The sequence below is a fragment of the Hyperolius riggenbachi genome, chromosome 1 (assembly GCF_040937935.1).
Source record: "Hyperolius riggenbachi isolate aHypRig1 chromosome 1, aHypRig1.pri, whole genome shotgun sequence".
Taxonomy (NCBI): Eukaryota; Metazoa; Chordata; class Amphibia; order Anura; family Hyperoliidae; genus Hyperolius; species Hyperolius riggenbachi.
In genome coordinates this window covers 92,656,924-92,672,581 of record NC_090646.1, presented here as the reverse complement: position 1 = coordinate 92,672,581, position 15,658 = coordinate 92,656,924, and the positions used below count along the sequence as shown (strand labels likewise).

At 44.3% G+C, this 15,658-nt stretch overlaps 1 protein-coding gene and 1 long non-coding RNA gene across 6 annotated transcripts in view; one reads left to right on the top strand and one right to left on the bottom strand.

Annotated features, from left to right (window-relative positions):
- Window positions 1-15,658, top strand: part of SORCS2 (sortilin related VPS10 domain containing receptor 2) — a 1,283,452-nt gene that overhangs the window by 950,621 nt on the left and 317,173 nt on the right. The window lies entirely within an intron of this gene.
- Window positions 1-15,658, bottom strand: part of LOC137563877 (uncharacterized) — a 53,399-nt gene that overhangs the window by 34,586 nt on the left and 3,155 nt on the right. The window contains exon 2 of the long non-coding RNA XR_011030460.1: window positions 12,389-12,662. This is a non-coding gene — a long non-coding RNA (uncharacterized lncRNA). The remainder of the gene's footprint in view (window positions 1-12,388; window positions 12,663-15,658) is intronic.

The window sequence follows — 15,658 nt, the reverse complement described above, 5'->3', positions numbered from 1 at the left end:
ACAGAGTGGGATGTTTGGATAGAATGTGGCGGCTCATGCTGGTGGTGGAGAGGTTGTTAATACTTTTCCCCCTGCTCAGGCGGGTCTTGCACACCTTGCAAATCGCCATGGTAACATCCTCAGTGCAGTCTTCAAAGAAAGCCCAGACTTTAACTGGCTGAGGACTCGGACCTCGTGCGTGATGTGCTGGTGCTGCTTAACCCACTGCTGGACGCTTGAGAGGTCATCCAAGTAATTATCTGGTCCTGTTCTTTTGGATCTGTGAGGGTTGTTGTCCTGGACAACATGGGCAGTATTGAGTGGGTTTTCTTGGGTGCTCCCCTGTGGCCTGTACGTGAACCGTCAGGGGAAACACCTCTTCCCTTGCCCCTCCCTCTTTCACCGGATTTCTTCCTCATTTCACTTATCCTTAAAGTACACGCTGACTGGCAGCAGTACAGTGGCAGTACAGAAATGCTATACAGTGGTGGGTGAGCGGTGTACCACTATTGTCAGCAGTGACACAGAGCACAATGCTATACAGTGGCGGGTGAGCGGTGTACTACTGTTCCCAGCAGACACAGAGTGGAAGTAAACACAATGCTATATAGTGTGGCTGAGCCGTGTACACAGAGTGGCATTAAACACAATGCTATATAGTCTGCTATATAGTCACCCCGAACAGGGTGATGTTCTGCAGAACCCGAACAGTGGCAAACACTGTTCGCCCAACACTACTGGGAGGGAACGCAGATTTTAGTACCTAAACACACGATACAACATGTTTTCCGGGGTCGGACTCTGAGGCACATACAGATGGTCCCGATCATCATCCTCATCATACAACTCTTCTCCTGAGTCTGACCCACCCACCACCTCTGCCACCCCAACATCCCCAGACACAGACCCCTCATCGTCCTCAACATTAACTTGGGATGCTGGCCTGAGCCAGACCTCCTCCTCCACATCAGGCCCCATCATCTCCTCAATGGCAGCCCTCATTAATCGCTCTGGCGACGGACTGATGGACACAACGTTCTCCTCCGGGGAGGGCTGCTGCTGACCACTGGCTGCTGGGGTGGATGTTATAGCTTGCGTGGGGCGTTGGCTGTTGCTGTTGTTGGGAGTGCTGCTCACAGCGGAGGTCTCTGGGGAACTCATGTTGAGCTCATATAGTGGTTGACGGTGAGTGGAGTATTACTGATCCCAGCAATATACACACTGACTGGCAGAGTACGCAATGCTATATAGTGTGGCTGAGCGAGGTACACAGAGTGGCAGTAAACAGAATGCTATATAGTGTGGCTGAGCGAGCGGTGTACCACTATTCCCAGCAGACACAGAACAGTGAACAGAATGCTATATAGTGTGGCTGAGCGAGCGGTGTACCACTATTCCCAGCAGACACAGAACAGTGAACAGAATGCTATATAGTGTGGATGAGCGAGCGGTGTACCACTATTCCCAGCAGACACAGAACAGTAAACAGAATGCTATATAGTGTGGCTGAGCGAGCGGTGTACCACTATTCCCAGCAGACACAGAACAGTGAACAGAATGCTATATAGTGTGGCTGAGCGAGCGGTGTACCACTATTCCCAGCAGACACAGAACAGTGAACAGAATGCTATATAGTGTGGCTGAGCGAGCGGTGTACTACTGTTCCCAGCAGACACAGAACAGTACACAGAATGCTATATAGTGTGGCTGAACGAGCGGTGTACTACTGTTCCCAGCAGACACAGAACAGTACACAGAATGCTATATAGTGTGGCTGAACGAGCGGTGTACCACTATTCCAAGCAGACACAGAACAGTGAACAGAATGCTATATAGTGTGGCTGAGCGAGCGGTGTACCACTATTCCCAGCAGACACAGAGTGGCAGTAAACAGAATGCTATATAGTGTGGCTGAGCGAGGTACACAGAGTGGCAGTAAACAGAATGCTATATAGTGTGGCTGTGCAAGCGGTGTACTACTATTCCCAGCAGACACAGAGTGGCAGTAAACAGAATGCTATATAGTGTGGCTGAGCGAGGTACACAGAGTGGCAGTAAACAGAATGCTGAGCGAGCGGTGTACTACTATTCCCAGCAGCGACACACAATGACTGGGGGGGACCCTGGCTAGCGTGGCTGGAGCGCGAACTACCCTGCCTGCCTACCCAAAGCTAAACCCACAGACAAATGGCGGAGATATGACGTGGTTCGGGTATTTATTTACCCGAACCACGTGACAGTTCGGCCAATCAGAGCGCGTTCGGGTCCGAACCACGTGACCCGTTCGGCCAATCACAGCGCTAGCCGAACGTTCGGGGAACGTTCGGCCATGCGCTCTTAGTTCGGCCATATGGCCGAACGGTTTGGCCGAGCACCGTCAGGTGTTCGGCCGAACTCGAACATCACCCGAACAGGGTGATGTTCTGCAGAACCCGAACAGTGGCGAACACTGTTCGCCCAACACTAGTCTAGAGCCATTGCACAATCCCTTGACCCGGTTCCTATAGATCTATTTATTTATGGGGCACGATGTCCGCTTGACGAAATATATAACTGCGTTTAATGAACTGATTTAGCTCCGGGACCCAGAAAATAAAGACAATCGCACACCCTTGAACTCAGCCCCATCTGAAAAGCGTCTGTCTTAAAACAGCTACATCTGGATATGATTACTCCACCTGGAGCAAAACAAACGATGTACAAATGCAAAAACGTTTCGAGGGATAGGCCATCAATGAGGACTTTATTATGGTATTATGTTACGCAATTTACATTGAAATGGCCACAGGCGGCATCGAATATAACGAGGTAATGGTTTGTTTGAAACTGCAATTCGCGGAACACAACCGCATGTGAAGTATATTAAATTATCTTTATAGTTTTACAATTCAAGTTGAAAGGGAAGGTAAGGTATCATTGAGAATCCAATGCGTTGCAGTTAACATCATACACAGTATAGCACTGTTTTACCCAGCAGTGAAGTCACCCTACTGCGGAGCGACTGCATTGCCAGCTCTAACTTACTAATAATTTTCAGATTACGCTTAAAGGGGCTTTGACATATTCCCATCGTGGATGAAGCACGGTGTTTATATGCTCCGGTGAAAGAAGCTTTTGTTTTTACCTTACGCTGCACAATAGCTGAAGTGCCGTTCATGTTAAAGCACACCTGAAGTGGGAGGGATATGGAGGCTGCCATATTTATTTCCTTTAAAAAAAATACCAGTTGCCTGGCTATCCTGCTGATCCTCTACCTCTAATAATTTTAGTCATAGACACTGAACAAGCATGCAGCAGATCAGATGTTTCTGGCATTTTTGTCAAATCTGACAAGATTAGCTGCATGCTTGTTTTTGGTGTTATTCTGACACTATTGCAGCCAAAGAGCTCAGCAGGTCTGCCAGGCAACTGGGATTGTTTAAAAGGAAATAAGTATGGCAGCCTCCAAATCACTCTCACTTTAGATTCCCTTTAACGGAGAGTAACAGATCTCATATATGGAACAGACAATAATGTTTTCTAATAGGGGATGTTAGTCTTTTTTTGTCAAGCAGATGTAAAGAGGCACCATTGTTATAAAATGGAACTACAGTTTCATTGGTGGAAGTGGAATTACAGTCTGGCATAATATAGAATAAAAAAATCAACAAGTTTTCCTAATGTTTATTTCACATAAATGTCTTCTTTTTTTTTTTTTTTTTGCATTTGTCCCGTGTTAATGTCAACTATGTAAAAAACACAAGTTCCATCAGCTCAGAGTACACCATTGCTAGGAGTTGTCATTACATGAATATGGTATATCATTAAATTTATTCCAGTGTTTTTGGTGAGGAAAAATGTCACCTGTTGCTTGTATTTACAAAGCTGCTCATAGTTACTGTGTCCTGAATTACTGAGAAACAGGGACGTTGCTAGGATCCTAAGAGATACGGGGCATTTTTGAAAATGGGTGTGAACATGCACCAGAATGTGGGTGTGGTCATGGGTGGAGCCAAATTTACTTAAACTTAACAGTGGTCATAGTAGGCTTAGCCAGAAAAATGTTGAAAGAAGCCCCCCTCTCTATTAACAAAACAAAAAAAAGCAAAATATCACATACATAGTTAGTGTCACTTTAACATAATTAGGCGGAGTTGCCTGGCTTCTGTGCTGGCTGGTCTGGCTTTCTGCTGGGTAGGCTGGCCTGCCCCTAGGTTATCTGACAATTCCCCCATAGCATTCCCTGATCTTCTAGTGTACCCCTTCCCATCATGCTCCTACGGGCCTCCCATTGAGGCACCACAACTCCCAACATGCCCCTATTGAAGACCCACAGCTCCCTGCATGCCCTCATCAAGGCATCACAGCACCCAGCATAGCACCACAGCACCCAGTGTGCACACATAGAGGCATCACAGCAGCCAGCATACCCCTGATTGATGCACCACAGCTCCCAGCATGCCCGCCATTAAGGCACCACAGCTGACTGCCTGGGGGACATCCGGGGCAGCCCAGAATAGATCTGTGGCATGTGCCACTGATCTTTGAGGCTAGCAACGCCCCTGCTGAGAAATAAATTACTATCATACAACACAGGTGGACTGACACAGCAGCTGAAGAGAGAACCATCATACAACACAGGTGGACTGACACAGCAGCTGAAGAGAGAACCATCATACAACACAGGTGGACTTACACAGCAGCTGAGGAGAGAACCATCATACAACACAGGTGGACTGACACAGCAGCTGAGGAGAGAACCATCATACAACACAGGTGGACTGACACAGCAGCTGAGGAGAGAACCATCATACAACACAGGTGGACTGACACAGCAGCTGAGGAGAGAACCATCATACAACACAGGTGGACTGACACAGCAGCTGAGGAGAGAACCATCATACAACACAGGTGGACTGACACAGCAGCTGAGGAGAGAACCATCATACAACACAGGTGGACTGACACAGCAGCTGAGGAGAGAACCATCATACAACACAGGTGGACTGACACAGCAGCTGAGGAGAGAACCATCATACAACACAGGTGGACTGACACAGCAGCTGAGGAGAGAACCATCATACAACACAGGTGGACTGACACAGCAGCTGAGGAGAGAACCATCATACAACACAGGTGGACTGACACAGCAGCTGAGGAGAGAACCATCATACAACACAGGTGGACTGACACAGCAGCTGAGGAGAGAACCATCATACAACACAGGTGGACTGACACAGCAGCTGAGGAGAGAACCATCATACAACACAGGTGGACTGACACAGCAGCTGAGGAGAGAACCATCATACAACACAGGTGGACTGACACAGCAGCTGAAGAGAGAACCATCATACAACACAGGTGGACTGACACAGCAGCTGAAGAGAGAACCATCATACAACACAGGTGGACTGACACAGCAGCTGAGGAGAGAACCATCATACAACACAGGTGGACTGACACAGCAGCTGAGGAGAGAACCATCATACAACACAGGTGGACTTACACAGCAGCCCTAATGGTAACTTTGGGGTTGATTCATAGAAGTACCATAAAATTGCCATGCATAGGCAGCGCATGACAATTTTACAACAACTTACTCCTGTTACGTGGCACGCATTAATTAGCTAACGCGGGTTGGACTATTTTTGCAACATTACAGAACTAGCATATAAGTAGTGCTAAAATTAATATCTTCGTATGTCAATGTTATTGTACTTTCGTGTATCAACCCCAAGGTTACAATTAGGGCTGTTGGGGGTTATGGTAAGGTTTAGGCACAGCAGTTGTGATCCTACATTAAAGGGAACAATTGTATTTATCCTCCCACTCCTAAAAATGACTTTTATATTTAAACATTTACAAAGTAGTTGAATGTTTTACGGTGGCAGCCTATTAAGTGTCCCAGAGTTAGAAAAAGGTCAATAGTTCATGTATTTCATCTCTCCCTGCCCTCAGAAATTGTATTCTGCCAGGAAAACTTTTATGGCTGTAATTTACTCACCAGAGATGTTTACTATATTCCTATATACTAGACAGAAGCTGTCACTTCCATGCCTAAAAATTAACTCTTCCAGGCAGCAAAATAAAACAAGTGAAACAGCCTGGTAATAATATGTTTTGTACTGTACATACACGTTTATCTCATCATGTCACATGTCGCCTCGGTTACACTTTAAAGGACACATCCGAGCTATTAAAAAAATTAAATCTACTTACCCGGGGCTTCCTCCAGCCCCTAGCAGCTGATTTGTCCGACGCCGCAGCTTCACTCTCTGCCGCCGGCTCTCTGACTTGACGGCACCTCGCCAGGCCGTCCTCTACTGCGCCTGCACAGTACACTCCGACCACGTGGATCTGATTCACAGAAGCGCTCAGGCAGACGCAGTGAGGGATGAACTTGCGAGGTTGTTCTCAGCACCGGGAGACAATGGCTGAGAGTGGATCTGCGGCGTGGGACAGATCAGCTGCTAGGGGTTGGAGGAAGCCCTGGGTAAGTAGATTTCATTTTTTTTAATAGCTCATACCTTCTCTTTAAGCAAATCCCAAGACCTCTGTGAAGCCAGAAGGTTGATTTTCTCTCGATACTGGAGAATTTCAGTATTGTTTAACACCATACAACTTGCCTGCGTCATCTATGTGTGTTTACTTTCCCACTTACCAATAAGAATACAAATACTGTCTATAAAAATACTTATTTTTCTGGTGAGAAAGAATGCAGTGCTATTTTAAGCACCCTTCTCCCGGCCCCAGCCATATGTTTGGGAAGACTTTGAAGGGGGTATGATAATCAGCATATCATGTGTTTCCCTGAGCTGTATAATCAGCTGTACAAATGCATGCTACGTTATCCATTTCATTATAGAATCAGTTAATTATTTAGCAGAGAATTCGGTATCGCATTGCTCTGTGATAAATTCCAGCACAAATGAATTGTGTCGTACGTTCTCAGGCTCGCCGTCTTTAGATTAAAGCACATTTGATAGAAGATGGATATGTATGTAATTTATTCCTCCACATACCAGAGACAAGGCTGGGTGGAGAGGTGAGAATGTCAATCAAACTGATAAATCAGACAGTAATTCCATTTTTCCATTCTGATCAAATGGGAGTGGGAGGTCTTTTTGCAGGACAGTGAAATACGAATGATGGAATCATGGAAATTACCTTGTGTTTCATGGCAAGATAAAATAATTGTCTCTATTCCTCATCATACTGCTATTAATAGTTACTATTAACTTCTTGCGGATGTCACATGAAATGTACACCCTGCGTCTTGTTCCTGCCAAGGCGTAAAGTTTAGCTACCCTTGCCACGCAGGCCCATCGCTCTTGCCATTCGTGCTGCTGACATGGCTGCAGCCCAATCGCTCTGCTGTCTCTCTGACAGCAGAGCTCCATATGCTGGTCTGGAGCTGATTTCATTGGCTCCTGACCTTGCGATCACTGTGAGCCAATCACAGTGATCAAAGTGCCGTTCCACAAAGTCTCCGGCCCTTAAAGGGACTCCGAGCAGTGCAGAAACTATGGAAAGATGCATATCATTTTAAAGCGCTCTTTCTCCTCTTTCCAATGATATATAAACCACCACCCTACGTCTTTTAGTTTTCGCTATTTTCGCGATTGAAATTGCCGCGACCGCGATTTCGATCGCGAAAATAGAGAAAACTAAAAGGTAACGATTTAGGTGTCGTCAGAAAGAGGAGAAAGAGAGCTTTAAAATGATATCCATCAAGCCATAGTTACATTGTATTACACAGGGCGACACTTTCCCCAGTGTCAGCAGCTCCATTTTGCTGAATGCAGCTGCTGACTTTGACAAAAAGTCGCCCTGTGTAATACAATATAACTATGGCTTGATGGATATCATTTTAAAGCTCTCTTTCTCCTCTTTCTGACGACACCTAAATCGTTGCCCTACGCCTTTTAGTTTCCTCTATTTTCACGATCGAAATCGCAGCCGCGGCAATTTCAATCGCGAAAATAGCGAAAACTAAAAGGCGTAGGGTGGCGGTTTATATATCATTGGAAAGAGGAGAGAGAGAGCTTTAAAATGATGTGCATCTTTCCATAGTTTCTGCACTGCTCGGAGTCCCTTTAAAGAGAACCTGTACTGAGTAAAAATATTTAAAATAAACACATGAGGTAACTTCAAATGAACATTACATAGTTACCTTGCCATCAGTTCCTCTCAGAAGCTCACCATTTTCTTCTGACAATAATCCCATCCAGTTCTGACAATATTTTGTCAGATCTGAAATATATCAGTTGCTGTCAGTAAAATATCAGTTGCTGTCAGTTATAGCTGAGAGGAAAACGGATGTACCAGGTAATGTTCATGTTTCCCTATGGCTCAAGTGGGCGATGTTACAGTTTAACTGTGTGCTGACCAGAAAGCTGTTATGGGGTAATGGCTATTTTCAAAATGGAGGACGGAAAATTCCCTTGATCATAGTGAACAAATAGGACGCGGGACAGGAGAAAGACACTGAGGAGTAGACTACATGGAAGGCAAGTATGACTTGTGTATGCTTATTTTGACTTTTATTTTCAGTACAGGTTTTCTTTAAGGAGCCAGAAACCACGCATACAGAAGAGGTTAAACAGTACAGAATGTTTTCATGCTGGCTGCAGTGTATAGAGGTGGAACACGGAGCAGCACGGCAACCGTCCCAGGAGTAAATAGAGCCCCCCATCTCTGCAGATAGAAAATACACTTAGATACATTTTCATCTGGCACAGTATGAACAGAGCCACTATAGTGAATGCAGCCCAGGTGTTGTGTTCAGTGCGTACGTTAAAAAAGGGCACAGGGAAAAAAGGGCGCAGGGTTTTAAACGATAATCGTGAATAACGTTTAAAAAAATTTGTGCTATATTTCGTTTAAAAATAATGTTTTATAAAGTTATAAATCATTAAATAATGTGTATGAAATCGGCAATTTTAAAAACGTTAATCTTCCCTGTTTAAAAGTGAAATTTATAATAACGTTTTATAAAACATTAATAAAAATGTTACTAAAGCTATACCTAACCCTACTCTCACACAGAACCCTCCCTGTACCTATCCCTAACCCCTAGACCCCCCTGTTGGTGCCTAAACCTAAGACCTCCCTGTTGGTGCCTAAACCTAAGACCCCCCTGTTGGTGCCTAAACCTAACACCCCCCTGTTGGTGCCTAAACCTAAGACCCCCCCTGTTGGTGCCTAAACCTAAGACCCCCCTGTTGGTGCCTAAACCTAAGACCCCCTTGTTGGTGCCTAAACCTAAGACCCCCCTGGTGGTGCCTAAACCTAAGACCCCCCTGTTGGTGCCTAAACCTAAGACCCCCCTGTTGGTGCCTAAACCTAAGACCCCCCTGGTGGTGCCTAAACCTAAGACCCCCCCTGTTGGTGCCTAAACCTAAGACCCCCCTGTTGGTGCCTAAACCTAAGACCCCCCCCTGGTGGTGCCTAAACCTAAGACCCCCCTGTTGGTGCCTAAACCTAAGACCCCCCTGTTGGTGCCTAAACCTAAGACCCCCCTGGTGGTGCCTAAACCTAAGACCCCCCCTGGTGGTGCCTAAACCTAAGACCCTCCTTGTGATGCCTAAACCTAAGACCCCCCAGTGATAATCATTAATAACGCTTTTAAAAAAATATGGTGCGGTTTTTCGTTTAAAAATGTTTAAAAAAAAAAAATTGTACGGTTTTTCGTTTAAAAGTAATGTTTTAAAAAATATTGTACTGTTTTTAGTTAAAAAATAATGTTTAAAAAATTATAAATCATTAAATAATGGGTAATCATGAGAAGCAGTTATAAAACATTAAAAGTCTCCGGGCGCTGCTTTTAAAACGTTATTTTTCTCCGGCGCCCTTTTTTCCTGTTGGGCGCCCATTAAACGATATTTATTATGGGAGTGAATGGCGGCGCCCTTTTTGTCCACCTGCCTCATGCGCCCAAATTTCCTGCTTCCGTGTTCAGTAGCCACAGAGGCAGGATGACTGAAACTAGATTTATTTACTGCATTTACCAACTCTCTACATAAGCAGAGTCTTCTCTCTGTGTTCCTAGCCAGAGCAGAGCAGGACCCAACAACCCACAACAGTCTACAAGAGTCTACAATTTACAACAGTCTAGACGATCTTATGCAGCAATATGAGTAGAACAGTGATTTACACAGGCCAGATATATGAACACCCCAGAAAAGAAGCAGGGCTGAGTGGTGGGCACTGCTTTTGATGTGAGTATTCCTTAATAGTTTAGTAAGTCATTTATTTGATATTAGCCTATTATGGATTTTATAGACTTTTCAGTGCATATACAGAGCTAAAAATCATGTATACCTGGAGTTGGGGTGTGAAAATCTAAGGAGAATGGCTTTTATTTATTAACTTGCACAACCCATTTAAAGTGGCCCTCAGCAGCAGTGATTGCCATCACTGACAAGGCTTTCCTGAGCAACAATAGGTCCCCAAATTCTCCTCCCTCATATGAAATTAACCACATGCCTACTGCCCCAGTAACTACCTTCATGCCCATGCTGTGTTTACTCCCACCTGGGCCACACCTTCACGTCAACCATGTATAGTTATCCTATCTGCTTTTGCTTAAAAATAATGTAATTTGTTAAAAATTACCATTCCCAGTTAATTTTCAAATAATCAGAATGCGGGGCAATCATAATTTATGATAATGTCCAGCTCAAGGATAGCTGAAAGGTGAAAGCAACTGGCTGTTTATCGTCATCGCTGCTGACATCTACATTTCTGGACAGTGGGGATGCTGAGTGAGATGCAGTATGCTGTTGGAGCAGTCACATGACAAGGCTTTTTGCAATATGTAGATAGAATCATTTTCTTAGTTGTTGTATGGTAATAATGTGATCAATCTGCTAGTGCAGGGGGGAGGGGGCTGTTAGCGGAACATCAATCAAAGAGATAAACCCAATACTTCATACTTCAGTAGAAAGCTTCCTGCTGCTTCCAAAGAAGTGATAACATTATCTTTTCTTTACATTCTGTAGTCAGCTACAATTAGTATGAAGCAGCAGTATGCTGAAACTAAGCTGCACACATTGTAGAAGCAGAGAGAAGTAATCCCTAGATAGATTTTAATATATAAATACAGCAGCTATGCGAGACAATGCAATTGCAGCTTTCAGAGCAGATAAACTGTACTGTGGGAACTTGTAATTTGTAAATGGACAATAATACTTGTACAGTACATAATAGCAAATATGCTAACTCTATGGGTAGTAAAAAGTAGGAAACACGTTTTTATTAAATATTATGTCAGAGTTTAATTCACTGGTGCATTGCTTACTTTTATTAAGTTTTTTTTTAATGCCACTCTTAATTTACAAGTACCATATATTCCGGCGTATAAGACGACCCCTCTAATTTTCCAGTTAAAATATAGAGTTTGGGATATACTCACCGTAGAAGTCTACCCCTCTTCCAACGCACACCAAATAAAAATTAAATAAACATCATATACTGGTGCTATGTATGAACAGATACTGGTGCTGTACTGTATATGGTACCCAATATATAACAGTATATAGGCAATTGACTGGTTGGATTGGTCAACTCTCCCTCTCCCTAAAGGTGCGTACACACATGCGACTATAGTCGTTTGAAAAGATTGTTCCCCGATCATTTCAAACGACGATCGTTTAAAAAAAAGCAGTCAACGACCATTAAGTCTAACGACGGACGAGGTAGATCGTTAAAAACGAATGATCTAGCTTGGCGTATTTTTTTCAACGACGATCGTTTGCAAAAGTAGTACGTCGTTGGAAAACGGTCGTTCGTACTAGGCTTGACATGCGCATTTCGCTATTTCTCCATGGAACTTTTCATTTTTATGTGCAAGCAAAATAGTTGCTTTACGTGATGCAACATTCGTTCTAACGATCAGATCGTTACAAACCTTTAAAAATGAACTTTACTTAGGTCATTCTTTGTCAATTAAAAGTTTGTTCGTCGTTCACAACGAACGATCCTTGTCGTATGTGTGTACGTAGCTTTAGTGGATTGGTCAGCTCTACCTGTCTCCCTGTTTATCAGAGGGGTATGGAAGAATAGATTGCACTGTGCCCATAAAACACGCCTCTTTCACCCTTCTGGCCCACCCTTGTATACTATTACCTCTCTGCCTCTCAGATCTCGCACATGTGCACCTGCGCTGCTGCACTACAGTCCTCAGTAGCAAGATCTGAGAGTCGGTAACAGGATAGGGCGTATCACCCGGCATCAATGACACCCGGCGTATAAGACGACTCCTGATTTTTCAATTGATTTTCAAGGGTTAAAAAGTAGTCTTATACACCAGAATATACAGTATTTACTTCCTCAATGATTAAAGGACAAGCACTGATCAAGCATAATGCAAACACAGACTGGAAATGAATAGCAGCAACACACATACACACAATAATAATAATACAACCTGTAATGTAAGCCATGCTTCCTTCTCTTGCACATTGTACCCATGAATGATTTACGCGGGATAATGTGGTCTGTCTGCCAGCACAACTTCATTAATCCTTTGATGGGAGACATATGCACCCGGGTCTTTTGAGGCCTGGAATATTTGACGGTCTTCTTTCAGGATGAGATGGCATCAAAGTGAAGCGGATGAAATATTGAGCAGCGCGTTCCCCGATCCGTCCCTTGATGTTCACCCCGGCCGCTGCTACAATCCCAGCTGTTACTTTCCTCACCTGGAAGTTTTAATTAAACATATGTGCAAATGGTAATGTTTGATTTCAGAAGAGTGATATCATATGGAAAGGGGAATAGTGGCGTGTCGCTGCATAATCTCAGCCATACAAAAGAGGATTTCGCTGCATTAAAAATTAGACGGGGTCATTGAGACGCTTATTGTTTCTGGCCTGCATGAAAAATTGAATGCAAATTATATGCAGCTTGGAGTTGGGCCAGTTCATTGTACTTCCTGCAAATAATGGAATTTCTGAAAGGTCAGTGAGTTAGCAGTGGTGACACTGATGTCGCCAGTCTTCATCCATGGTGAGAACTTTATTTAACCACTTAATGACAAGCTGACTTATAAAAACATCCTGCTAGAGCCTATTAATTAAAACCTCCTTAGCGTTCTGGACGAGCTGAGCTCATCCAGAGACGCCGGAGGCTGCCGCTCAGGCCCTGCTGGGCCGATTTGCACCAAATAAAAAGGAGCACATGCAGCCGGCACTTTGCCAGCCACGTGTGCTACGATTCGCCTCGTGCAGCTGCAAAAGAGGGTCCCCCCAGCCGCCTGAGCCCAGCGCAGCAGAAGCAAACAGTTCCGGCCAGCGCTAAAGGCTGGATCGGAGGCGGCTGACGTCAGGACATCGGCTGACGTCCATGACGTCACTCCGCTCGTCGCCATGGTGACGAGTAAAGCAAAACAAGAAGGGCCGCTCATCGCAGCCTCTCTTGTTACTTCTGATTGCCGGAGGTGATCAGAAGTACGCATTAGGAGCGCCCTCTAGTGGGCTTTCATGCAGCCAACTTTCAGTTGGTTGCATGCAATCGGTTTTTTTTTATTAAAAAAAAAAACGTCCGGTTGCCAGCCTGGCGATCTTAATAGAACGCCAGGCAGGTTAACAGCTCCAGGACGTTTTTATGAGTCAAACAGTGCTACTGCTGCTGTGCGCATGCACGTGCCTGCTCCCACGCATCCACGTGGATTCCTGTGCGTGTGCACATGAACATAGTGGGGAAAAAACACCATAGAAAAAATACACCTTTATTTCCAAATAATATATTCTCACCATACTTTGTACTAGGGACATCATTTAAAATCTTGTGATAAACACAACAAATAGGCAGATAAAATGTGTGGGTTTTATGCACAGTAGCAGTGTTTATATTAAAACTATAGGGGATGAAATTGGAGAAATAGTGTATTTTTTCATTTTTCCTTGTTTTCCCCTTTAAAATGCATAGAAAATAAAGTAATTACTGAAAACAAATATCAACCCAAAAAGCCCAATTGGTGGTGAAAAAAACAAGATATACATCATTTCATTGTGATTAGTAGTGATAAAGCTATTGGAAAATGAAAGGGATGAGCACTGAAAGGTTAAAATCTCTTTTATCCGTTAGGGTAAAAACTCATTTGGGGTGAAGTGGTTAAAGGACAACTGAAGTGAGAGGGATGGGGAGGCTGCCATATTTATTGTCTTTTAGGCTGCTTTCTCACCAAGACGTTGCGTTTAGGGGACGTTACAGGGCACATAACGTGCCCCTAACACAACGCCTGGTGGTGTTGGAGCAGGACGCTACCAAGAGCCGCGTTACAAGCAGCTCTTGGTGCGCCTGCTCTGTCGGAGGCGCTGCGGAGACCACGTGAGCAGAGCTCTCCACATCACGTGGTCCCGCCAGCCAATCAGTGGCCGCTCCAAGAAGTAAACACTGCAAGTGCAGTGAGTGTCAAGTAGCCATGTGCCTGGCTCTGTAGTGGCCTCTCCCCACCTCCTCTCTGCCCCTGAAATAAAAAAAAAAAACCATACTGAGCATGTGCATACAGTCTAACGCGACTAAAGCCGATAGAACGCACAGTATGCTGCACTTCAAACGAACGTGCAGCGTTACTGTGTAACGCAATATGGGCACTGTGAACAGCCCATTGATTTTTCATTGCTGTGCGGTGGGGTGCGTTACAGGCTGCTCTAACGTGCGCCTGTAACGTCTCACTGTGAAAGCAGCCTTAAGCAATACCAGTTTCCTGGCTGTCCTGCTGATCATCTGCCTCTAATACTTTAAGCCATAGGCCCTGAACAAGCATGCAACAGATTAGGTGTTTCTGACATTATGGTCAGAACTGACAAGATTAGCTGCATGCTTGTTTCTGGTGTGATTCAGACATTACTGCAGCCAAATAGATCAGCAGGATTGCCAGGCAACTGGTATTGTTTAAAAGGAAATACATATGGCAGTCTCCATATACCCTTCATGTACCTTTCACTTCAGTTTCCATTAAAGATGAACTGCAATAAAAATAATATAATGAATAATGTTGCTTATTTTTTTACACCATTTATTTATAAATTATTTAGTCAGTGTTTGGCCATTGTAAAATCTTTCCTCTCCCTGATTTAGTTCTGCCAGAAGATCGGTACGGAATGTTCATGACTGTGAGTTCTATCAACAGAGGGAGATATTGCTTGCTTGGCATTTGGGAAAAAAAATATTTCCCACAATGCACTGAGGTTCACAGACAGCAAACTGTCAGGGTTACGGTCCTAACATCACACTGTGGGAGGAGTTTCCCCACAACACCAGCCATACAGGCATCTGCACGTATTTAGCATTTTTTTTAAATTATTTATTATATCTTATTATTTTTATTTATTTATTGTATTGCTTGTTTTAAAAAGAGGAAAATAACAGGAAAAAGGGAGCTGCTGCCACAGACAAGAGGTAGGGGCAGTGGCATAGCTAAGAAGCCCCGGGCCCTAGTGCAAGTTTAGCATTGGGGCCCCCCAAGCATGCTATAGATAACAATTGATATAACGCACCAAAACCAATCAAGGACAACCACAGTGTCAGGGGGGAAAGAAGGGGATGGGGAACTGTGTGTTAATGATTACTACTGTTCAAATCAACTATAGAAGTGATAATTACCAGCAAAGGACCAATTGGCACTGTACCAAGTGTATGAAAGTGGCGCCGCATTGACTTACATTGCAGAACGCTATTTAGCGTTATAAGT